This window comes from Panthera uncia (assembly GCF_023721935.1).
Source record: "Panthera uncia isolate 11264 chromosome A1 unlocalized genomic scaffold, Puncia_PCG_1.0 HiC_scaffold_17, whole genome shotgun sequence".
NCBI lineage: Eukaryota > Metazoa > Chordata > Mammalia > Carnivora > Felidae > Panthera > Panthera uncia.
The window spans coordinates 37,281,043-37,308,277 of NW_026057577.1; the positions used below are offsets into that span (position 1 = coordinate 37,281,043).

A 27,235-nucleotide genomic window follows, 5' to 3' on the forward strand; every position below is an offset into this window, starting at 1 on the left:
TTGAGGATATTGAACCAGCCCTGCAGCCCTGGAATAAATCCTACTTGATCATGGTGAATAATTCTTTTAAAGTATTGTTGGATCCAGTTGGCTAGTATCTTGTTGAGGATTTTTGCATCCATGTTCCTCAGGGAAATGGTCTGTAGTTCTCCTGTTTAGTGCTATCTTTGGTTTTTGAATCAAGGTAACGCTGGCCTCATAGAATGAGTTTGGAAGTTTTCCTTCCATTTCTATTGTTTGGAATAGTTTCAAAAAAAATAGGTTTTAACTCTTCTGTAAATGTTGGCAGAATTCCCCTGGACTTCCCCTTGCCATTAAGCCCTGGACTCTTGTTTGTTGGGAGAGTTTTCACTACTGATTCAGTTTCTTTACTGGTTATGTGTCTGTTCGAATTTTCTATTTCTTCCTGTTTCAGTTGTTCTCCCCCTTTATCTTTCTCTCTGTGTCCTCTCTCTGCAAAAAATGGCTCCCCACCCTCCACAGCTTTTCTCTCCTCCAATTCACCTCTCTGCACTGTGTACCTGCCAAGTTCTGTGGCTCAAGTAATGCAGATTGTTGTGTTAATCCTCATCAATTTCTTACATGTTCAAAATGGTTTGGTGCTGATCTAGCTGCTTTGCAGGGACGAGACAAGCTGAAGTTCCCCATACTGCTCTGCCATCTTCACTCCTCCACTGGTGATCATTTCTAAGTGTTCACAATTGACATTGTATAAGAGGAAGGGGCAGGGCTCTGAGGCCTGTATTTACCCAAGGGTTATAGAGTGTGGCTTCTTCCAATGGGATGAAGTAGCACATGAAATTCAGGAGGTACCATTATAACCATTCTCCAAAGACCCAGCATCTCTGTTCCTACTTAGCTAGGCCTTAGTGGCTTCTAATATCTTTCGCCTTGGCATTTCCCTTATTAGGGATGTTTGATGTTATTGTAAAATACTGCTATTAAATTAGTTTTGAAAATGTTTAGATCTCAATTGTCAGGGAGTGATCTCCCTGTTTGCAGGTGTCCTGAAACTATAGAGCCTAGGGCATATTTTTCTATGTTCTATTTCTTTTTGTGTATTCAAGAGGAAAATTGCTTCTATATATTTTCATTGAAGGGTTAGATTACACATAAATGTGTACAGAAAAAGAATGCTTTGAGTTTTAGACCTTACACTTTACATAACCAGTTTGGAAGAGTAATATTGGTGATAATGTCAAGTGCTTGCATTTATGTCACTCACTGACAAGTATTTATTAAATGTATATTATGTGCTAGGCAATATTCTATATGCTGAAGATACATCAGTAAAATCCCCTGTCCTGTGAATATACTTTAATGGGGAGAGACAATATATGTCATGGCAATGACTGTGGTCTTGAGTGTTTTTGAGATGTCTTGACAGACTGCCTTATTAATACACACCCGCAATCCTGTAGGATAATGAAGGGAAACTATTATTACCCAAATTTGTAAATATGAAATCAAAGATCAGATAGGTTATAGGACTTATCCAAGGTCACGTGGCTCATGTAAGGGACAGATGGCAGGACCTAATACATGCTACACCTGGGAGTAAGTCAGGCACAGAGCCACAGATTGAGTTACCTACTAATAATTCCTTGGAAGAGACTTAACTGTGCGATAATATTCCATAGGCTGCAGGGGGTCTGCAGGGTGTGGTGGGAAGAGTGCTGGACTCAGAATCTTCTGGATAAAACCTCTAATGGGAACTGGGTGGATAACGGGAAAGGAATAGTTGTGCTAATACTTTTGTGTTCACGTTCATTGACAAAATACATCTATAGTCACTTCTTTCACTTATCTCCATGATCATGTGAGATAAGCAGAATTTTGGGCTTTTCTCCATTTCTCCTATCTGTGAAAACTGAATCTCAGAAAAGTTAAGTGACTTGGCTAAGACTACATGGTTAACCAATGGCAGAATATGTCATGACAGAGAAGTGCCAAAGCCATATTTTCTGTGTACATTTTCTCTTTGAAAATTCATCAGACTTTAGACTTGTAGCACTCACAGGAATGAGATAATCCTAGGTATGTTATTTATAAACTCTGTGTGTGTTGGTCTAAAATAGTAGCAGTGGTCCCTTGTTGCAATGTCAGGTGCATTTCCTAAAACAGGCAGGCACACCACCTATACCCTCCCCATGGACTCAGCCTGGTTATTTGGGGAATACAATGTCTTTTCATTCATCCACTTCTTTCAGGAGGACTTGCAGGCTGAAATTTATTGGGAGCCTGGCTTCCCTTATCTGAGCTAACGAAGAAAAGAATAGGTTACAAGATAAATGCAAGGTAATCTTTACAAGTAATGGGATATTATTGATAGAGTCTACTCAGACTCAAGGCAGAATTTTGAAGTGGAGAATAATGGTCTTGTGGGTTCTTCCTTGTCCTTTTTACATACCAACTTAAAACATAATTTTTGGAATAGACAAGGTATACACAAAGGCTGTAAATGTGAAAGGTACAAAAGATTAGACAGTAAAATCAGAGACTTTTATTAGAATATTGATTTTGGATCTTTAAAAAAAATTTTAGTTGACACACAACATTGCATTCATTTCAGGTGTACAACATAGTGATTCAGCATCTCTATATGTTATGCTTATCACAAGTATATCTACAGTCTGTACCATACAGCACTATTCCCTGTGCTATATCTTTTATTCCTGTGAGTTACTTATTTTGTAATTGGAGGCCTGTATGTCCCATTCCCCTTCACCCATTTTGCTCATCTGCCTACTTCCCTCCTCTCTGACAACCATCACTTTACTGTCTATAGAGGTCTGATTGTGTTTTTTGTTTATTCATTTATTTTGTTTTTTAGATTCCACATATGAGTGTAATTATATGGTGTTTTTCTCAGTCTGGCTTATTTCACTTACCATAATACCTCCTAGGTCCATCCATGTTGTTAGAAATGGCATGATCTCATCCTTTTTTATGGCTGTGTAATATTGCATTGTATACAATGAATTTTTTGTATACACACACTTGTGTATATATATACACACACACACACACACACACACACGTGTGTGTGTGTGTGTGTACAGGTACTTTGTGTATCCACACACACACATAATCTTCTTTACCTGTTGGTGACTTATAAGCTGCTTCCATATCTTGATCATTATAAATAACGTAGCAATAATCATCAATTGAGCAATGCTCAATCAATGTGCATTTATCTTATCAAATTAGTGTTTTCATTTTCTTTGGATAAATAACAAGTATTGGAATTCCTGGATCATGATACCTCTATTTTTCATTTCTTGGGGGAACCCTCAATAGTGTTTTACACTAAGGCTGCACCAATTTACATTCCCACCAACAGTGCAGGAGAGTTCTTTTTTCTTAAAATAGGAGACTTTTTCTGATCCCCTTCCCCAGTCACCCAGTTCCCCTTGCCATAGGCAATATGTGCCTTTTCTCCACAATTTTGGAATCACCCTTTTTGCTCCATTTCTTTCAGTTTGTTCACTAACTGTTCATGAAACCCAACTGTCTTCAAAGAGAAAAACTCATCCATCCATCCTAATCAGATAAAACAACTGATGTTAGGGTTTTAGTGGCTGATTATGTGGTATGCTTTGCACCTAGTGCTATTATTAATAGGGGTTTTCAATTCAAAGCATTTATTTAATGTACTAATTTTGAAAAGCATTATAAAAGTCATTTTTTTAACGTTTATTTTTGAGACAGAGAGAGACAGAGCATGAACGGGGGAGGGTCAGAGAGAGAGGAAGACACAGAATCCGAAACAGGCTCCAGGCTCTGAGCCGTCAGGACAGAGCCCAACACGGAGCTCGAACTCATGGACCATGAGCTCATTAACCGACCAAGCCACCCAGGTGCCCCTAAAAGTCATTTTTAAAGGGTGAAGCTAGATAACTCTATATCCTTCTTGAGAAAGCAGTATAGAATTCATTAACCTATGCTTTATTTTCCTCATCTATTAAATGGGAATGCTAATATAATATACCAATGTTTATCCCATAGAATTTTTATGAGCATCAAGTTTAGATGATTAAAGAACCTAGCAAAGTACCTGGAACATATTAAGTCTCCGTGATTATCATTGTAATTATCATCATATAGTTGGTGTCTAGATGTGTCTATCGAATGGTTTCACTTGGCTCCTGTGTTCCTAGAAGCAGGCACAGTCTTCACATCATTGGTCAGGGCCCAGCATTCATCAGTTGTCCTTAAGGAAAAAAAAAAACACAAGTAGTGATGAAATGTCAAGATGTCCCTTGAAAGTAGAAAGGAGTTGAAGAGACACGACTTTGGGCTAGAAGACAAATGTAGATATGTACATCAGACTGTTTACACTCCTCTCTTCACAAAGTGTGACCGTTTCCACTGTAGAATCACATCTTGCTACTTACTTTAAAAAGACTTCAAACCCAACCACAGTCCTATTCTCACAGAGCTCCTGGGCCAAGGGAGCAGGTGTTAGGAGCTATTTCTGAGCTCCACTGTCTGTGTGAGCAGCCACTTGGAGCCAAGGCCATCAAGGCCTGACTGACCTAGCAGTTCTGGTAGATAAGATTGCACTGATTTTTACTCTTCTGATACCAGAAAAAAAACTCCAGCCAGTATGGGCAAAGGAAACGTTCAAGGCACCTTCCTGGCTCCTTTTCTGATTTTCTCTTGACTTTCTGTATGTGCTATAAGCAGTATTAGACTAAAACATTCTTTTTCTTACTTTCTGAGAAGGAATTCTAATTATTCTGCAACCCTTGTACCTGGGGGCTGAGGTGGAGGGTTTTATTGCTTTTTAATATCACTTTAATTGAGAAGCCATATCATGACTTAAATTATGGTTCTCATGTCTTCCATTTCCATTTTCAGCCCATAAAACGCTCAGTTAATAGCCAGAGATCATAGGTCTTCCTGAAAGAACAGGAGGAGCTGGCTTTGATAAAGGGGTGATTTCTCCAAGTTGAGGTGATCATTCAAAATCTCATTACGAATATATTTTTTTGAAAATACTTCATATGTCCTGAGAAAGAATATTTCATAAAGAAAATATACCTCTTCATGGGGGGAGTACGTATGGGTAGGTTATGAGTGAAGCAGGCGAGGTTAATACACATGTGCTTAATAGCAGATTGCCTGATGATCTTACAGAGAATGTATATTTTGGGTAATGAGACACTCTGTATAAGACACAATGTGCAAATGGCTTCCAAGACATGTAAAATGTATCCAAAAAATTTTCAAAAGGAAAACATTACCTTCACCACAACACATCTGGTAGGATGGTTTTACTGCCTCACAGATCTGCAGAATTGGGTAAATCATTAACATTAGATGATGGCACATTTTTGTCATTTGTTCATCTAGGACCCATTTTCATTTAGCTATTTAAAAATAGATGTTAAGGCCCTAAGGTGGGAGCCTTCTTTGCACAAACAGGAAATTGCAAAACGGCCAGTGTGACTGGAAGATTATTAGAAGATGAAATTAGAGAAGTAGCCTGGTGCCATGCCTGTGCAGGACAAGGGTTTAATTCTATGTGAGATGAGAAGCCATTGGTGGGCGGGAGGGGGGAGGTGATTACAGGATTTGGTATGAATTGTGTTTTCAAATGACCACTGTCCTTGTTACTTTGGGAAGAACCTTAGCATGGGTAAGAGTTGGTTCAGGGCTGACATAAGGAGAGCAGTTAATATGCTGTTCGGATTCAAATGAGAGATGGTACCCATGTTTGATGTGAGGAGGTTGTGTTGGGAGTCAGGAATGGTGAATGGGTCTCAAAACTACATTGTGTTTTAAGGTTCACTGAGTTGTTGGCAGGATGGGGCAAGGTTTCTATAGTCCTTTTAATTTTGTAATCTGTATATGGTCTTCATGGTAACTGTATTTAAAGTATTTTAAATACAGGTTTCATTTCCCGACAATATCAGAGACTGATAGTGTTTCTCAGAAATTTTTTCCTTCATTGCACTAACTGGTTCATTCTAAAGGTTTGCTTGATCAACCAAGAGAATTACAGTTACTTACATTAGGTTTTCTGCACACCATCAATTCCAATAATTCTGATTAAAGAAACAAAAGACTGGGCTGTTGGAATTTTTTAAATGACTTTTTCCATCCTTGAGGAAGACTAAGAGTTCCATTAAAAAAAAGTATCACATGCTGTGATCTCTTGTGACTCAATTTTTAATTCACTACTTTATTTTTAAGGTTCACCCATAATGACGTATACACCTAGAGTTCATTCATTTTCATTGCTTTATAACAATTTATTCATTTTCCTGGCAATGGTCATTTGAGTTGTATGCAGATTTTTGCTGTTAAAAACAATGCCGCTGTGATCATCTTTGTACATGCCCTCTGATGCACTTGGGCAAGAGTTTCTGAATGAATATGACTGGTAGTATAATTGCTAAGTCCTAGAATTTATTATATAGTTCATCTTTAAAAGTATTCCCAATTTTTCAAAAGCAGTTGTATTGCTGACTATTGTCAGCAGTGTTTAAGAGATAATTAAACACTTGTCACACTTGATTTTGTCAATATTATCGACCTTTGCCCATCTATTGGGAATAAAATACTACTTTTTTATAGATTTCTTGATCACTAATGAGGTTGATTATTGTATATTCACACAACATTTTATTTCTTCTTTTATGGAGTGCCAGTTAGTAAGTTTTGCCCATCTTTCTAGTGTGGTATTTTTTATCATTAATTTGGAGGAGCTCTTTAAATATAATGACTAGTCATTTTTGTAGCAAACACTTTTTCTCAGTTTGTAGTTTGATTTTCACATTCTTTTCTCTTTTGAGTAAGAGAATTTAATTTTAACGTAACCAGGTTTATACTTTTTTTTAGTTTATTTAAAATCAAGTTAACATACAGTATGGTATTGGTTTCAGAAGTAGAACTCAATGATTCATCTCTTACATACGACACCCAGTGCTCATCCCAACAAGTGCCCTCCTTAATGCCCTTCACCCATTTGGCCCATCCCCCCATACCCACCTCTCCTCAAGCAATGCTCAGTTTGTTCTCTGTAAGAGTATCTTGCAGTGTGCCTCCCTCTCTTTTTGTCTTATTTTTCCTTCCCTTCCCCTGTGTTCATTGTCGTGTTTCTTAAATTCCACCTATAAGTGAAATGATACATTTATCATTCTCTGACTGCCTTTAGATGATACCTCTTCCTAATTTGCACTAGGGCCCAATACAGACTGGTGAAAACGGTGTCCCTAGGCCACCCAAAAACTGCTTTTAAAGGGGAAGGCACAATGATGGCCATCCATCTACTGACTTCCAGTTCATGGCTTCAAGTAATGTAAGGCGAAAATTCTCACAGCAAACGGATTTATTGACATCTCATAATTTAGTGGCTCACATAGCCCCTTCCAGGGATCTCTAAGGCACTCTCTGAAGGAGTGCTTTGTGAATAGAAAGAATGGAAGTGTATGGGGCTCAGGAGTGGCTGAGCCAGTTGAGCATCTGACTTCAGCTCAGGTTATTTTGATGAGGTCCCAATAGTTCATTTTTGCTTTTGTTCCCCTTGCCTCTGGAGATGCGTTGAGTAAGAAGTTGCTGCGGCCGAGGTCAAAGAGGTTTTTGCCTTCTTTCTCCTCTAGGATTTTGATGGCTTCCTGTCTGACATTTACATCTTTCATCCGTTTTGAGTTTATTTTTGTGTATGGTGTAAGAAAGTGGTCCAGTTTTCCCAGCACCATTTGCTGAAGAGATTCAGCTGGAATGCTGAATCTATTCCATTGGATATTCTTTCCTGCTTTGTCAAAGATTTGTTGGCCATACATTTGTGAGCCCATTTCTGGGTTCTCTATTCTGTTCCATTGATCTGAGTGTCTGTTTTTGTGCCAGTATGTTATTCTAAATTCTTATTCAGATATATTGTTAACCTGTTTTGAGCAATTCTCTGTGATCTCTTCTTTACCTTTATTTTGGGGAGAATTCCTCCGCCTTGTGATTTTGGCTAAGTTTCTGTCCTGTGTGTGTGTTTAATGTTTATTCATTTTTTGAGAGAGAGAGGAGAGGGGAGAGTGTCAGAGAGAGAGAATCTGAAGCAGACTCCAGGCTCTGAGCTATCAGCAGAGAGCCCAACACAGGGCTCCAACTCATGAACCATGAGGTCATGACCTGAGCCCAAGTCAGACCCTTAACCAACTGAGCCATCCAGGCTCCCGTCTTTTGTGTGTTTTAAAAGCTTGTTATGTGCCCTACACCTGAAAGTACTACTATATTAAAAAGGGGTCATACACTGTGCAGGGGCACGGCACCCCAGGAAGTGTTTGGTGTATGTTGTATACACTCTACTGTTGCATTTTGGCTGTTCCTATCCCACTGGTCAATCCTCTGCAGAGCTCCTCCTTGCTTACTGTGGTGGAGTGGTTCGATCATCAACTAGGTATGAGCCCTGGAAAAAAAAAGAGGGGGACTGATCCCATAAAAAGAGAAAAAGGAAAGGGGAGAAAAGAAAAGCAGAGAATCAAAAAACTGTAAGCCTAATTCCAGAGAAAGAGAAAGGAAAATAAAGAATAAAAGATGGGGAAAGTATAGAATAAAAATTACTGATCAAAATATATATATGTGTGTGTGTATATACATATACACACATCTATATGTATACATACACACATATACATATATATGTGTGTGTGAATTATAAAAAATCAGAAACTATGAGCCTGATTCCAAAAGAAAACAAGAGGAGGGAGGAAAGAAAAAAAAAAAAAAGAATTGTCTGTTGTTGCCTGGGGCTGGTGGCTCTGCTGGTTTGGAGGACAGTCTGGCTGCGGTAGGTCAGTCAGTCTTCCTCCAATAGATAAGCAGTTACCAGGCATAGAGGGGCGGGTTTTGGTGTAAGCGGGTCCCGCCTCCATTGGGAGCCACTGTGCTGCTCTCTGAAGTCCCACCATGTTGGTATTGGGGGAAATGGCACCAGCCCAATCTCTTCTCCTTGGACTGGGGATCTCAACCCACACTATTCAGGCAGTCTTCACAGAATAGCCAGGGTGGTCAGCTTGTCCTGAGTCCCAGTTCTCCTTGGTGCTCAGCTGGGATTCAAAATCAGGTGTCTTAAAGGACCTGGCACCATGTAAATCTTCTTCCCTGCTCCAGAGTAGAGCCTCTGCTGAAAGGCCTTTGCCTTTGCTGAGACCTCCAAGTTTTAGCTCCTGAGGCTATTTGCAAAAAAGAACTGACACTCTCTGTACTTCTTGTTCCCCAGTCTATGGTCCAGAAAGGTTTTCTTCTTGTACTAACTCAATGCTGTATTTCACACCCCTCTCTCTCTCTTTTTTGTCTCTGCACAGAAACGGTTCCCTCCCCTCCATGCCTATGCTATTTTATCTCCCCCAATTCACATGCACATACCTCAATCTTGCAAAGCTGTCTCCCTCCAACTGTGGAGATCCTTCTGCCACTCTGCCGATCGATTTCCTAGGTGTTCAGAGTGATCTGACCTCAATACAGCTGTGTTTGAGGGCTGAGGAAAATACCCACCCCCCCTACTTCTCCTCCATCTTAACTCCTCACTCTCCTACAACTATTTTTAAATGGTGATAGTAGGAAAAAAATCACACCCAGAAAGCTACTTGGTCCCTATAGACACGATCTCTCATGTTTATACAGCACTTGATCATTCACAAACCCCAAATATCTCCTCCTTTGAGATTCTACCTTCTCAGGAATAAACAAGACTGAATATATTCATTTTATAAATGGTTATACAGGATGTAACCACTTTGAAAATTGGGAAATACTCTCCATATGTTTAGGAACCTACCTGTAGACAAAAGTTGATAGGTAGTTGTGGCAAGCAAAAATTCTAAGATACTTCCTAACCCAGGATTCCTACTACCTGGTGAGCACATCCTCTATAATCCCCTCCCCTTAAGTGTGAGTGAGCTCATAAATATGATAGGATATAATGCCATTATTGTGTTACATTATGTGGCATTTTTTTTTTCAGATGGAATTAAGTAATCAAAAAGGAATTTATTCTGGGTGGGCTTGACCTAACCAGGTGAGATTTGTAAAGCTGTCTGAGAAATTCAAAGTGAGAGAGAAATTCTGCTCCTGGCCATTAAAAGGAAAACTGCCATGCTGATGAGAGGAGGGCAATGTGGCAAGGTATGACTGGCATCCTCTAGGAGCTGAGATCAGCTCCCATTTGGCATCTTCAAGAAAGGAGGGAACTCATTCCTGTATCACAAGAAAATAAATTCTGTCAGGAACCTGATGTAAAGCGGATCCCCCAGGTGAGGACACAGCTGATCAAGACCTAGATTTCATCCCTGTAAGACCCTGAGCAGATGACCAGCTAACCCATGTCTGGAATCCTGATTCACAGACACGTTGAGGTAATAAATGTGTACTCTTTCCATCTACCAAGTATGTGGTAATCTGTTATATAGCAACAAAATACCAATACACTGGTGCCTGGTTGCTTCCAACTTCTGCTCAGGTGACGATCTCACAGCTTGTAAGTTCGAGCCCCCATGTTGGGCTCTTGGCTCACAGCTCAGAGCCTGAAGCTGCGTCGGATTCTGTGTCTCCCTCTCTCTCTCTCTGCCCCTCCTCCACTTGCACTCTGTCTCTCTCTCAAAAATAAACATTAAAGAAAACCAATACAGTATTGAAACAGGTTCTAGAATCAAGTCACTCACTGGCTAGTGACTGATTTGGGGTCCTATAAACTTTATGCCTGCCCCAGTTCTCAGGTCTAAGATCCGAATCAGTCTCAGCAAACACTGATTCACATTTTACCCTCTTTCTCTCTTCAACCATAGCAGAAGCAAATATCCAGCAATAGAGAAGATAAACTATGTCAACAGTATCAAGAAAAGCAGCTCCAACCATCTCTAATGAGTCTATAGGAGTGCTGCATTTGACAAGGGTATCAGACAGGGTCTGAGTTGGGAAGCTTTGCAACAACACACTCCAGGACTGTGCTGTTTGCTATTCTGATTTCCTAGGGGACCAAGAAAAAGTTCACAAGTGCACACAATTGCTGTCAAATCAGCTGCCCTACTTGTATCTGCCTGGAGCAGATACTGCTTGCTCTGGGTCTCATTACAGTAAATGGGCACCGTTTCCCCTACTTGTCACTTCTACAGACAAATGAGGGATGGGGGTGGGGGGGCTCTTGGAAAGTGATGCAACTACTTCTAAAATTATTTTTTGAGATACTTTCTGATATCCAGCAAACACTGCCCCAAGTATGCAAAGGCCACCTTCCCAGCTTCCCTGTCGCAGAAGATAGGATCCCTTTCCTCCTCCCCTGCGAAGGCAGAGATGCCTCCATTCCTCTCAACAATTGCTAGAAATAGTGCCTAAAATGATATAAACCATTTGACACCCCCCCCCCGTCTCATGCAACCAAGTACATTATATACATCAAGGTAAGAATAAAATCCAAGAAAACGGGTCACCTTTCTTTTTCTCTCATTGTGGGTAAACTTTTGGGAAAGGTAAACACAGATACAACTGTCTGCATGACTCTAATAGCCTCTAAGGTGGTCTTTCTGACTCCAGTCTTGTCTTCCAATCTCTATTTTCCAATCTGCTGAGAGCTATCTTTCTAAAAGACAAATGTAATCAGGTTCTGTAGACAGTCTGCCCCTCTGTATGCAAAGCAAGCATGGCTTAAAAGTTTTCTGGGCCCTAGAGATAAAACACTCTTTTGCATGACTTACAAGGCTCTTAAGGACCACCTGTCAGCCATCCCTCCCAGCTCTTATCTTGCACTCAGTGCTCCATCAATTTTGAATTAACTTGGAATTCTTAAGACCCACTATAATCTGCCCCACCTCTAATACTGTTTCTTCCACTCAAAATATTCTTCCTCTACCCCTTTCACCTGATTAACTCTGATTCATTCCCTCAAATGTTAGCTGAGAGTCATTTCCTCAGAAAATCCCTCTCTTTTCCCCCAAATGTGGAGGAGGTCACTGTGCAAGAAGCTTTCTTTCCTCCCTGGCTATGGGGCCATTCAGCACACTAATGAAATTGCTTACTCATGGTTCTTTCTCACACTGGACTGGAAACTCATTGGATTTATCCAGTTCACTGCTTTTTCTCCATAACAGTATCTGGCACAGTAGGCATTAAATAAATGGTGTTGAAGGAAGGAAGGGACAAGTGAATGAAGTCATTTTTTAAAGGACATTTCTGCACAAATTTTATTTGCATATTCAAAGCCCTCTAGAATAAAACTGCAACCCAGTTTCCAAACCTATCCTACAACATCTCTCCACGTTCTGTAGCATCCAGTCATAATGAAGTTATTTCTCATCCACACCCCACACAGTTCTAACTCTGAGCCTTTGTTCACATTGTCCCTTCAATAAAAATGCCACACAACACAATGCCACCATCAAGGCATTTCTTCCATGAACACTTACTTGGTTCCCCCGATGCAGAATTAATTTGTTTCCTCCTTGTCCTTACATCATGATCCTTGTGCCTTCGGTTTAGCACTTGGGAATTTTTGCCTTATTTATGTGTCTATTCTTTCAACCGAAATACAGATTCCTTAAGGACAGCAACAGTGTTTTAGTTCTCATCACAGAGCCTAAAATAATTCTCAATAAGTATTTATAATATTATGTAATATTTAGTCAAGTTAATGTAAGGTGATTATGTGCTTTAATGTAGTTTTAAGATTAAAGGGAATAGCCATAATTTTTAAGATGATAATATAAACCTATAGATATTACCTGTATATATGCACCAATCTCTGAATGAATGTTTTGTATTCATTCCTTATCATCTACAAAATACATGGTAGTTATTAGTATCCCCATCTCACAGATGAGGTAACTGACAATTTATGCAAGCTGACAAAGATCACATAGTGAGTAACTGGCAGATCCAAGATTGAATTTAAGCCTATCGGACCCCAGGGGCTGACTTTTTTCAACTAACACTGTTTTGGGTCATTCTTTGTGTACAATATTACTCTAGAAGTTTGCATCATTTCAGTACCATAAGCCCCCGAGTAAAGCCTGGTAGTCTTATTGTGCTTAAGATGAACCAGGGCCATAGTTCCACAAAACTTCTCCTAGAGTCAGAGACATGCCTACTGTGGCTCACAGACCACCGGCTATTGATGGTCTGTGATGAAGAGATTTGCTCCTCCAGGACACATATCCATCAGTGATACCCATTAACAGGGCAACACAAGTCTCTACCTGGTCAAGAATCCAGTATCTGGCTTTGGTATGTCCACATCCACCTACCTCAGATAAAGTAAATGCCTCCTCACCAGTGGCAACTGAACCATAAGTGTGGACTGTGAGAGAGAAATCCAAGGAAGGCCACCGAAAGCAACATGTGAGCAGCCAAAGCTTGGGGCTTTGTATTTTATCACATCTTTCAAGTTATTTTCCAAGTAGCTGGCATGTGTTCAACATGTTATATTCACTATCTTGCTTAATCCATACACCCTATGTGTTATTATTATACCCAATATAGAAATGAAAAAAGTGACACTTGGAGTTGTGAAATAATTTTGCATAGGGTGCCAAGCTAAGAAGGTGAGGAGCAGTAAACACACACAGGTCTGCCTAACCTCATAGCCCCACTTTGGGCCATTTTGATATAGTGCTTTTATTACGAGTGTCCATATCTTACACTGGCAACCAGCATCACCCAAGCTTATACCCAAAGAGCATGCTCAGAATTGGTCTCTTTCTGCCTACCTGCTCAAAACTAAACAAACAAACAAACAAAAAAACTCCCAGGCACAGCAACCCAAATAACTTCTCACTCCAGGGGCCGTCAAATACCAAAGCTACTTTCCAAAGCATCTGGGTGTTTGTCCCAAGTCCTAACCTATTTCCAGCTGTGTAATTACATTGTCTTTCAAATTGCCCTTGGGTGTTCTGCTGGGTGAAACCATAGCGCAGCCTATCCTCAACCATGGATCGATGTTGCCAGACACGCATTAAATGACTGTTTCTATACACCAGAAGAGGGAGATACATATCTAAAGGGAATAGAAATAATCTTCCACAGTTTCACAAGTTAAAACAATCAAAACTTGCCTGGGAGTTCTTTTGGGGGCAAGGATTCCATACTATAAGGCATATACTCTTAAAAGATTAAGCTAGTGATCAAACTGTGGCCTTTGGTGAAGTATTACTGAATTACTACATTTTTTAATGCAAGTGATTCCTTTCGAGGTGAGATGACCATTCTTTTCCCTTTCCAGTCTATTTCCACTATTTTCAAATTTTATCTTCTTGTCAACATTATGCCATTAATGGAAGGAGGAAGTGACATGCTAAAGGCATGAAGAGAATCAAAGAGAGAATAAACCTCCATCATTTATAGAGTATGAATGAAGGCCACTAAGCCTGCTACAGAAGGCTAGACCCAAAGACCCTTCCATGTACAATTATTTCACATATGGTTCAGATCAAAAACTCATCTTTAAAAGATAGCCAGTCCTGAAGATATACTGAATTAATTATCATCACAACTAACTTTTAGTGGGTACCACATAACAAATATTTTACATGCATTATTTCATATAAACATAAAAATCCAATGAGGTAGACCCCCCATTTTTACAGGGGGGCACATGAAATTTCAAAAAGGTCAAGCTACTTGTCTAATGCTACACATATGAAATGGTGGAACCAGGACTCAAACCCAAGGGTCTCAGACTCTAGAACCTAACTTCTTCCTAACCTCCAAAATCTCCCCTGGGCATAGTCCCAAAGACTAGCCCAAAATTGGGATTCCTCTCTGTCAAAGAAAGCAGTTCTCTGAACTGAATCACACACTTACTGTTCTAAGAAAATGTTATGAAGATGAAATGAATAATGGAAAACCAACTGGAAGAGAAACCCAGACTAAGACTGAAATGGAACATAAGGAAATGGAGAATTTGACATTCTTCTTTTTGAAGAGAGAGTGGAAGGCACCACGGAGGTCACTGGCTCCAAGTGCCTCTTTGAACAGATGAGACAAAAAGAAGTGACTTTTTCAAAGTCTTAGCATCACTGTAGTGGTATGAAATGTGAAAGCACCCAGAATCCACTACTGTCAGTATTACTACTGCTCGTATTGTGGTGATATTAATATTACCACTACCATTACAGAGACTATTGTGTTAGAAATCCTGTTCCACACTGTGATCCCCACTAAATAGGCACTAAGAAGTACTGTGTGGCATTTGTGCTTCATGGATATGAAGATGGGACACACTACAGTGTATATTCAAACCAGGCCTGTTACCCTAAGGCAACATAGTCCTTCTGACCATAGTGTGACATACACACACATACCCTCTACCTTATCCTTTCATTAAGCAGTCTTCCAAGTAACAACATCTAAAATCATCTTCCATATTTGGATGTTCACCCTCTGACCCTTCCCCTTGCTATGTAATGTAAGCTCGAGGAGAACATGAATTACATCTTTGTGGGAAGTCACTATATCCCCAGAGCCGTCAGTTAATGATTTATTGAGTTAAGGAAGATACCATTAACATCAGTCAGTGCAATGCATAAATCTTCCCTTTCATCCTGATCTGTTTGGACCAAGATCAATTCTATGAACAACCACCACCACCACCACCACCACCAAGATGAGGAGAACCCAGAACATTTCTCTAGTTTTACATCTTATCATGAGATCCCTCACATCATATTTTTACCAGATAAGCTTGTAAATAGCATACATCCTTTTTAGTACCTAGGAATCAGAGAAAAGTCCTAATCTATTATCCTTGCTTCTTTTTTGTGTATTGGAAAGGTACAGAAAAAAATATACAAATGAAAAAAAATGTATTTGTAGCCATTGCTCAATATTTGCTAACTTCTGGCACAGGAGTTCGTGCCAGGTTGCACTGAAGCCAGCTCAAGCCAGGCTAAGATGCTATGTGAGATTTTAGATGATGGTTTTGACCTGGATTAGGTGGTGCTTATACTTCAGAGTCTATTCTTCAAGATAATCCACAATCAAATTAACATCACAATAAGCAATAAATAGATTTTTAAAAACATGTAATTTTGACTTTAAAAGACCAGTTATGAAGGTCCCTCCATAGGCTTTAAATTGCACTTAAGAGAAAGATAGCTAACATGTCCTACACAAAACTCTAAGGAGTTTTAAAACATTGGGTCATATTACATTGTTAATATTCAATCTCATAAAGATTTTAGACTCAGTGTGCTAGACGGTTTGGTAAGAGTGAGTTAATTCCTATAAAAACAGAACACAGCTTGAAAAATACAGAGAGGAGGACAACATGGGTGTGGGGGTGTAAAGGTATGAGCATTGGAAGCCTGTTGTTAAGATGTCCCATGCCAAATTCCCTGATAATTATAGAAGTTATCCAAACCAAAAGATCTGCCATTGGAATAATGACTTTGTGGTCATGGGACTATACTCTGGATCCACTGATAAGGTCATAAACATGGCACTTCAATGTCTCATCATGGCTCCAACATTTCTCAACTCAAATCTTAGTCTTTGATCCTTTTTCCTGTTCAATGTGATCTGAAAATTATCCAAATTTGATGAAAGGAAAGTACTAGGGGTTGGCCCTCAGAGATCTTTCTATGGTTCATCCAGTGTTTTATGAAAAAATTAATCAACATTCATCAATTGAAAATTCCATAAAGACAAAATCAGCTTTCCAGGTTCTCTTGAATTTCATTTTCTCTCTGGCACAGAGTCTATATTCCCAGATGGCAAAAAGCAGCTGAAACTGAAGATAATCTTCCCCCTTTGGGTAGGACATGTGCTCTATGATTTTACACGGTGTCCACCACCCTCTACTGTCTTCCAACCTTAAGGTCTGTGTTGGCATTTATCATTGCACTCGCACTGTATTTTTTTTTCCTAGTACACAAATGTTTCTTGGAATCAATCTGTCAAAAATTGGAAATCAGAAGATAAAAGAGGTATATTGTTTAAAATAAAAAATTCACTTGGAAAGGACAAGGCCAGAGTATTCAAGTACAAGTTGTTGGATTCACCCTCCAGATGAAATAAACTATAGTAATTATGAAGTTGTGATATTGACACATGAAAAGTAATAAGAATAGAATGGATTCAAGAAACAAAAAGATAAATAGATAAATGGCAATCAGACATACAGCATTACTAATCAATAAAGAAAGATGGCCCGTTCAACAAATGGTGAATATCAATATTATAAAAATAAATTATAATCCTATTTTATACCAATTCCTAATGTGTTTAAGTCCTAATTGTAAAAGACACAAAATTTCAAAATGTGAGAAAGTATAGAATATTACCTTTAGGATATTGGGTTACCAGAGAATTGCTTCAACAATATAAAGTACAAGTTATAAGAAACAAAATATTTATTTTTTTTAACTTTTTTAAATGTTTACTTGTACTTGAGAGGGAGAGAGAGAGAGAGAGCACTACAGTGCATGAGCTGGTGAGAGGCAGAGAGAGAGACAGAATCTGAAGCAGGTTCCAGGCTCTGAGTTGTCAGCACAGAGCCTGAGACAGGGCTCAAACTCAAGAGATCATGACCTGAGCTGAAGTTGGACATTTAACTGACTGAGCCACCCAGGCACCCTGAGAAAACATTTTAAATGTCAAATTTATCTGTAACAGTTCTTCTAAAAACAAAAAAAGCCACCATATCTAGGTTAAAATGTAAACTTCATTAATAAGAAAAATGTAAAACAGTAACAAGATGTCATTTTGCATATATTTATAACTAAAAAAAATGTAAACTTGACAATACCAAGTGTTGGTTATGATGTAGAAAAATGAGGACTTTTCATACACTATTAAGGAAAAAAGAAATGATTTCACCACCCATTTTGATAAGGAATTGGGTATAACTAGTCAAGTGTGTGTATCTTTTTTTTGAACTATTGGTAAAGAATATGTGTATACCTTTTAGTTTAGTAAGTCCACTTACAGGTATATCCTCAAACTCTTGTACATGTGCTAAGGAGACATGTCCAAGAATGAAGTAGCACTGTACAGATCAACATATTATTTAACCTATAATGTCAGATCTTTTTAAAGTGAACTTAAATGTCATTTATAGAATTAAACACTAAATAATGTTTGCCAGTTTTCAAACAATGCTATATTTTGTTAATAGACCCATGCATATATGGAAAAAGTTTTCATTGATGAAAATAATTAAACTTCATCTTCAACATAAAGGTTATCTTTAGTAAAGGAAGTTGACTAGGATGGAGTTTCCATTGTTTATGTTTAAGACTGAGTTGTCAATATATGATTGATTCTTTGAAGATAATTTTTCTTTTCTGTTTTTAGTATTTTCTCCTTGGCCTTGGTTTAACTCAGTTTTATTAGGATGGGTCGAGTTCCATCTTTGTATTTTCCTGCCTAGTATTTGTGGCTCTCCATCAATTACCTGAGTCAATGACTTGACATATTTTTTTCTTTTACAGTTTAGAACAATACTTGATCACTGTATCTTCAAATACTGCTGCAGCTTCTCCACTCTTTTTCTAGGCCACTCTCTACATACATACAAATGTATATATGTACCTTACATATATTAGATCTTTAGAGACGTGTTTAGTGAATCTTTCACCCTGTTTTATTTGTCTCCTACTCTATCTTCTATATTTCTCTTCCTTCTCCTTTTTTATTTGCAGGTCTGTTTATTTCCTCTCTCCTATTCTCCTATCACTAATTCTTTCATCAGCTTTGTCTAAGATGATATTCAACCTGTCCACATAATTCTTCATTTCATTTGTTGTTTTTATGTACGAAGTTTTCTATTAGATTCTTTTTTTTCCAGTTTCCTGCCAAAGTTTCCCTGGTCATCTCTTAATTCTTTGAATGCATTAATTTTAAGTCTTTTAACTAAAATATCTGGATCTCTTGTGGATTGATTTTCATTATCTGTTTTTAATATCTGTTTTCAATCGCTTGCTTGCTTACCATAGTTTTGATAAAATCTCAGGAAATTCTTAGCCTGAAATTTTCATTATTATATATGAAAAATAGAATATCTGCGACTCTGATTGATGTTATCTGCCTACAGTGTCCCTAAGAATAATCATCTAATTACAGAGTGGGATAATTCAAAGTTGGGCTTGAGTTCCCTGTGAACGCTAATTGATTTCCAATCCACTTTGACTCCTGGAATCTTCACTAAAACCGTAGAATTTTACCAGGGATATTATTGCTTTACAAACCCTGAAATCCCATTTTTACCCCTTAGCCTGATTAGTATTCTGAATGCTGCATTCAGTTTCTCAGGCCCTGAGCCACTATTTTTAAAATCAATGATCACTCCAAGGAGAGAAGTAGCACCAAATACTGTGAAATTCTCTCCTCTTTCAGATCTTTGTCCTTCAAGTCTTCACTTTCTTGGTGGCTCTATTAGGTCTCCAACTAGAATTTCTAAATTTAATATCCAGCCCTTTTAGTTGCCTTTATCCAGAATTTTGGTCACAAATAACATGATCTAAAGTCAGAAGCAGAATACATCCAAGGTCAATTTTGAGCATGTGAAAAGCCTGTATATAGATCTTGATGGACTCAAACATATTCTGTCAATTGGTTCAAAATTTATTCAGCCATTTTCACAAGGTGTAACAACAGGCAACAGAAATGAACTTACTTTATTTTGACATAGAGGGTCTTCACAGGAAAAAGTTTAGAACTCAATATCATGCCTTGACTTTAACTTATTTGCTGTGATACCCTGGGAAAATGACACAAACTCTCTGTTCTTAGTCTTATGTATAATAGAGGGTAATAGCACATTCTAACTGCCTCATCAGTTTGAGGATTCATTAAAACAAACAGATAAAAGCACCAAGTACGGTGCCTGGCCCATAATAGATATTCACTATATACTAGTTTGGTAATTGTTGAAATAAGAGATTATTGTTTATCTTGCTATTGAAAAGTTTACTGCTGAGGGGCACCTGGGTTGCTCAGTCGGTTGGGCATCTGAGTTCAGCTTGGGTCATGATCTCACAGTTCGTGGGTTCAAGCCCTCAATTGGGGTCTGTACTGACAGCTCAGAGCCTGAAGCCTACTTTGGTTTCCATGTCTCCTTCTCTCTCTACCCACACCCCCTACTCATACTCTGTGTTTCAAAAATGGATGAACATTAAAATTTTTTTTTTAAGTTTACTGCTGAAACTCCAAAGCAAAAAGTTCTAATAGACAGCAATAATAGCTGACTCAAGAGAATTCCCAGCATACATGCAAGGATTCGTTGTTAGTTTAGGGAAGCTGGAACATAACTATGCTATTCTATCCCTTAAAATGGATCCAGAGTGACTTTTGTTAAAATAGTTTATCAGTGTGGAAAAGTAAAGTTTTCAAATTAACATGACAGAGGCGCCTATCTGACTCAGTTGGTAGAACATGCATCTCTTGATCTCAGAGTCCTGAGTTCTAGCTCCGCATTGGGTATAGAGATTGCTTAGTTATTTACTTAACTAAAAGGACAAATCAGAGATGACAATTACTCAATGACTCTACCCTCGGGCCTCATCAACGATATGTTGGCTGTAGGTGAAATGAGCTCTTAAGTAATGCCAGCTACATCAGGCACAAACTCTTGACTCCCTGAAGGTTGACTCTGTCTCAGAGACAGCCTACGGAAGGCTACTTATCCAAAGAAAAAGGCAGAGGCTCCGTAGATCCCCTCTTTGTTCATGGAATTTCCATTCTTTCATCTGTGATACATTAAGTCCTCTACATTGTTTTTTCTTTCTGCCTCCTCACAACATCCCAGTAATAGAGGTGCCATTATCCCCCCTCCTGTATTCTACAAGTTGATACACTCACTGATGCTTAAGTATATGCCAGGCAATTCGGGCAACATTTTTTGAGTACCTATTATGTGCCAGGCAATGTACCAGCCACTAAGGCCACAAGAGTGAACAAGACCACATCCCTGCAAAGACCTTGAGCTAAGGCAAGAAATCAAAAGCTGACACTCCTGAGCACACGCTCTAAAACCTCTCCTTTTACTGTCAGACGCTGATGTGATCATTGTTATAACAGTGAGGAAAAAATACGAAAGAAAGCAGAGTGAAAGCAAAACCCTGAGGCAGACAGAAAAGGTGGTTAAAGGGTGGCCTCACACCCCCACGAAGACCCAGTCCCTGCACAGATCCAGCCCCTGATTAAGTGCTAAGGAAGAAATAAAATATAGTACAAGAACAAAGAGTAAAGTGGAGGGATTACTTTCACAGTGTGTTCCAGAAATTTCTCCACAAAGCTGAGACTGTAAAGATGCAAAGTTTGAGGCAGACACAGCAGGACTTGAGGCAAAAAAGAGCTCAGCATGTTCAACTGTACCTGGAGACAAGGAAGAAAAGTGGAGTCAGATAGGAGATAGGCTGGAGTTAGGGAAGGGACCACATCACAGAGGGAGTGGTAGAGTCATGGCACAGACTGAGAGATCACACTGCCCCTTCCAATTGGCAAAACATATTGTTATTCCCTGGATCACATAGAGTGCTCACCAGTAGCCCAGAATTAAGGTCAGCATCACTACCTCCTTTCCATCTGGAACCACATCCTCCTTTCCACCTTTCCTTTGTAGCTGCCTCCTTTTAACCTTAGTTCACAGTTAGAAACTTCATGCATCTTTTGGACTACAAACAATAACATTACACCAGAAGTATGTATTATGATAAACATCATTACAATAGCAGTCATATTGCAATATACACATGTAACAATAGGTACCTTAAATTTATATACTAATTGTCAAATTTATCCAATAAAAATAAATACCAGAATAAGCAAAAATAAATAAATAAACCTCCTAATTCTCATTTCACCCTTGCATACATTTTGTGTCCATTTTGCTCAGCACACCAAAATACAATTTTGTTTTAAGGCAAGGCCCAGAGAAACTACCACGGTACTTTGCACACAGTAAGTCCTCAACAGTTGTTAGTTAAGCTGATATTCAGATGCAGGCATGGGCCTAAATGCTGGAAAGTATGAACAGTCCTAACTACAAGCTGGGAGGAATTAAGGGGCAAAAGGATTCTCCCAGCTCAGAAGAAGAGGGGGCTGCTAAGTGGCATAGCAGGAAGGCGAGGTCCAAGCAAGCCTTTCTTGTACCATTCTTTAAACTGCTTTTTCTTCCCCCTAACCCTTGGGTGGAGAGACATGGACTTCAGAATGTGACCTCTCGGCACCCAGCCTCATGTAAATGTACTATCCATTTTTCTAGATAGAACAATTCAAATAAATAGAAAAACATGTTTTTAAATTATGCTTTTTGGCTAGGAAGAGAAAATAAGAATTGCCCTATTTTTGGGGAATGCCAACCAGATACCTCCGGGACTTTGCAAACCCCTCTATCAATTACATGCACTGAGCAAGCAGCAAGGAGATATTTGTTAATTGGAACTCTAATGACCAGCTTTTACCAATATCTAATTTAGGGCTACTGTCAGAAGCTGGGCTCATTTTCTCAAATAAGGAGGATAAATACAAGACTTTTAGCAGTGCAGGAAAGAAAAAGTCCAACTGTCAGGTGACTAAATCACAATATTTGGATAATATTTTCTGCTATTATTTACATTTAAACTAACACACACACACACACACACACACACACACACACACACACACACACCCCATCTCACTTTTACCCAATATTTCCAGCATTCAGACCATCACTAGCTCAGTTAGGCAGGGACAGTACAGCTTCCTGGAAAAAGTGATATTTGATCTGATTTACAAAGGTGAGTAAGAATTCCAAAGGAATTCCAAAAGAAGGGGAGCCATTTTGAGTAACCTAACACAGGTTCATTTAACACTATCCCAATTCTTATTTGTTTTTATTTTTAGTGAAAATGTAGTATCCAAGTGGGTCTAGGTGGGACAGGATTGGAGAAACATAGCAGGAAGGCACTTAACGCCTAGAAAAACCCCTGTAAAATATGAAACAGTAAGTCTGGTGGTAGTAGTACCTACTGGATACTGAGCTACTAAGTCGTAGATAGCAGTGAACATTTTACACATATTATTTCATCTCTGCTCACAGAAATTACCATGGGGATCATTACTTCATTTTGAAGATAATAAGGCTCGGGTTTATAGAAGGTAAGACTCTCAGCTAAGGGTTCACAGTTAATTGTGGGGAGCACCAAGAATCACAGAGATTTCTCTGGAGGCCAGACAGTGCAGTGGTGAAGAGTATGGGCTCTAGAGTCAAAGCAAGAAAAGCATCCCAGGACACAAGCCTCCCCTAGATTTTTGTGTGTGTTTTCTTTTTTAAATCATCAAGTGTTGAATTCGATCTTCTTCACAACCCCTCCTAGCTCCATGCTCCAGTCTTCGCAGTCTGGCCCAGGGCTGGACCACACCCCCCATCATTCTTCTCTTTTATGATCCTCCTGCACCAGCTCCCAGCCCCCTCTCCCAGTTCTCTAGACAGAATAGAGCCCAAAAGTGAATCCAAGAAGAAAGCTTCTGGTTATATTCTATCACTGAGGGGGACGCTGGAGAAAAAAATGCACTCCCTCGATGGCTGCAGTATTAACAGTAGTGCTTGCTGAACACCAGAAGGACTCTTGAAATAAAGAATTAATGGCTTCCAGAACCAGCATCAGGGTGATTGGTGCCAATGGGGGCTCTGCATAATTTAGTGTTACACTCTCAACTAAGAAATACCTTTGGGCAAGAGCCTAAGTTTCTTTTGAACCACATGAATCGTCAGAAGGAATAGGAGGAGAACAGGGTGCAATGTCAGAGATGCTAATATCAAAAATATATCTCAAGAGTTTGGATAATATTGTCTCAAAATATATACAAGTGGCAAAATACCCTAATACTTATAAATTAATCGACTGTCTCCCGAGACACATACATGTAATGAACTGAGCTTTAATATTTGTAGATGTTTAGCTATTTCATCTACAGTCTTTGAAACTTGTATGTACAATTGAGCCCCCCAAATTTTTTATAAATCTTATACTCTTTGGAGAAAACGTGGGATCACTTAACCTTCCAGACTGCCTTCTATTTCAGCTCTGGGAAAATAGAAGGAGCTAATTTATCTTATTCCTCACATTAGAAAGCAGTTCCTGAATGCCTTCCTTATGCCAGGTATCAAGCTACACTCTGGAAATAAAGGTATAAAATGCTCAAGAACGGTGACTTTCAACAGGTGTTTGAGTGAAAACATTTACTTCCTTAACTGTCTTTCATACATGCATTCTTGTTTTTTTTTCATGTTTGAGTCAACACAGTCTCTACCAACTTCATGGTATGCTATTTGTCTTTTCTTTGCACCAAGCCGTACCCAACTTTATGCAGCATTACATGACCCACTCAATGTGACATTCTGACAGACATGGTATTAACCATATGAAAAAATGAGCTCGCGCATTATTATTTACCATTTGACAGCCCACTTAGGCTAGGGCTGCTGATTGAGATCCACTGACTACAGGTAATCAAAACACTGGATGGCTTCACGTAGGAGTCAGTGAAATCCTATAACCCTAAGTACTTTCTCCACTGGTCTGTCACATTGCCTGAAAATTCACAAATGAACAAGATCCAACAACCTAAAAAAGAAACCAGCCAACAAAAAAACAAAGCATTCATTGTGCTTGGAGGTACTCTTTGGAAGAAAAAGGTACATGAGCTATACATGTAAGAATAACTTATTCTAAATGGTAAATGGTCAACAAGTTAAAAGCAAAGACTGACACAATGTGACCCCGGATGCTGGGTGAGTTTGAAAAGGAAGAATTAACTGAAGGAACAGATTGTATTTTCCCAAGGAAAGAGGTCCCTGCCCTGACAGTGGTAAACATCTCAGACCCTGCCCTGACAATGGTAAACATCTCAGAATAGGGAAGAAAACAGAGCATGGCCAAAGGAGGGATGACCAGAAGCTTCAGTTTTATCAAGTAGTGCCTAAATGAGATGCATATACAGGATTCTGTTTGCAGATCATTTTTTCCCAGTTATTATTTGATACCTCTGGGTAGGAAGCAGGCACTTGTCTAGATCAGTATCCCACTGTGAATGAATCCTGGCAGCTGCTGCTCTTTACCCTACCGTGGTGCTGATGAAATTTCAAGCAAAGACAACCAATGAACCAATCATTCCTACCTGCTGGCCATCTGCTCTTTGGAAACAAGTCGTGGAATCACAGAGAAAACCAGGGAGATGTCAAATCAAAGAAAAAAAATGATTGGCTAGGACTACATTCACATATGGGGGAAAAGTGTCTCCCAGGTGTTCTGTGCAAGCTCATTTTGGCCATAAGGCATTGATTGCTTTTCTGATCTGTTCCTTTCCTGGTTTCCCATACCCCCATCCTTAAACCCCATATTCACTATTTGCTACATTATAGTGTAGAGAGAAAGATAAGATCAGTTGTGCTTTGGTAAGCAGCGACCTTGCCTTCAAATCAGAAGTGCAGCTTCTATACATGTAATCTACAGTGAAATTTAATATAAGGACTTCTGATTCCCTTGAAATTCCAAATTCAGTCTTCAGGGGCAAATAAGAGACATAATCAGTCTATAAACATGTTACATGTTGAGAGAAGTGCCATGTATGGAGAAGCCATGGATCATTTCCTCAGAGACCCAGCATCTAGTTGGAGAATCAAAAATCATGGATAACCAATGCAACATGCCTGCCTCTTCTTGCCTAACCTGCTCCATGACAGATATTACTTACAGATCACGGTGTCCTTTCCTGCTGATCTCACATGCAACCTCACAATCTTCAACACAGCATTCCAATAGCCAACATCCATCTTTCAGAGTGAAGACACGATCTGAAATGTATTTGCCATCCTTGGTCATAATTTACTATGAAAAGCCAGGTTTTGTGAGACAGACAGTAAGGGAGTAGGGATTCAGACAGAAGTTTCATGTAGGAGCAGAGACATAAACTAACTGCAGACATTTGGGTAGAATGTAAAAAGTCAAACAGACTAAACATGTTCATCTGCCCATAGGATGTACCATTTGAGAGACCAAAGTAAGGAGCTAAGAAGAAGATATGCCTTTTTTTTCCCAAGGGTCTCCCCAGAAGCTGAGCTCTTCCTGACATCCTACCTAAAAGCACTCCCTACCCCAGGACAGTACCTGCTGTGCTGTGCACAGTACTTCCTGTGTCTCCCCACTCCTCACTGTAAGGAGGCCGAGTCACTGCTCAGAAGCAGCATAGCACATCGCGGTGGCTCCCACCCCCAGACCTCAGTCTTTCATGAGTCACCTGGACCATTTTTGCCATGCCCATGTGTCATGCTGTTACTCACTTATTGTTTCATTTAAATCAACTCAACTAATTTTTCATTTGAATCAATTTTAAAAGAGAAATAATAACTACCACTAGAAAAGGCAGTACCACTTAGCTCCATTAATTTAAATAGGAAATAACTACTTTTAAAAGGTATTTGTTTCTATGTCCCCTACAACTATCTCTTATACCTCTGTTAATAGGTCTATGTACCACACCTGCTTTAATGGTTCAGAGGCTAGGCTTTGAAGCAAGGCAGACATGAATCCTAACTCCGGCTCCATCATTTATTGGCTGGGAGGCCTTGAGCAAGTAAACGCAATCTTGAAATTTCTTCATCTGTAAAATTGGTAAGTAATAGAACCCACTGCATAGTGCTATTCTGAGGATGAATTAAGGAAAGGACTGTCATGTGCTGAGCAGAGCACCCAGTACCCATTTTTTTAAGAACTTCTAAGTCATTCCATTTTATCCTGGTTTGGAACATCAGTTCCAGCTCAAGCCATTTTCTATAGCATCAAGTATCACAGAGGAGTGAAAACAACACAGGCTTGGACATCAGGTGTGTGATTAAATCCAGGCTTCATCACTTCTGCAAGTGTAGCCTGCCTAAGTTACTTGTTTAAACTCTCGGTTGCTTCGTTTGCAAAATTAATAGTGGTAGGTATCTCTCATGACTGAGGCATGTAAAGGAGATCATAGAGAATGCTGGCATAGTGCTGTTGCTTGATAAACAGTAACTCTTTTTTTATACAGTATTGTGTGTAGGTTTGCTTTCAATTCCCGAAAACACAGGTACAGACAGGCTTTTGAAATCCCCAGTTGTTCCTCTCTTTAGACCTGCTTTATTGTAAAACACTGGATTCTCTAAAATAATTGTGTCATCTTCCAATATGAGCAAGCAAAAACAAGACTACTAAGGCAGCAAAATGAGGGAAACTCTCAATTTTCAAACTTTCACATCCCAGAGCCAGATTCCTTCCTACATGGCCTCTGG

At 39.2% G+C, this 27,235-nt stretch overlaps 1 long non-coding RNA gene across 1 annotated transcript in view; it reads right to left on the reverse strand.

Moving 5' to 3' along the window:
* Positions 1-3,082: 3,082 nt before the first annotated feature.
* Positions 3,083-27,235, reverse strand: part of LOC125934917 (uncharacterized) — a 63,951-nt gene continuing 39,798 nt past the window's right edge. The window contains exons 2-3 of the long non-coding RNA XR_007461574.1: positions 25,672-25,771; positions 3,083-4,213 (exon numbers count right to left, since the gene is read on the reverse strand). This is a non-coding gene — a long non-coding RNA (uncharacterized LOC125934917). The remainder of the gene's footprint in view (positions 4,214-25,671; positions 25,772-27,235) is intronic.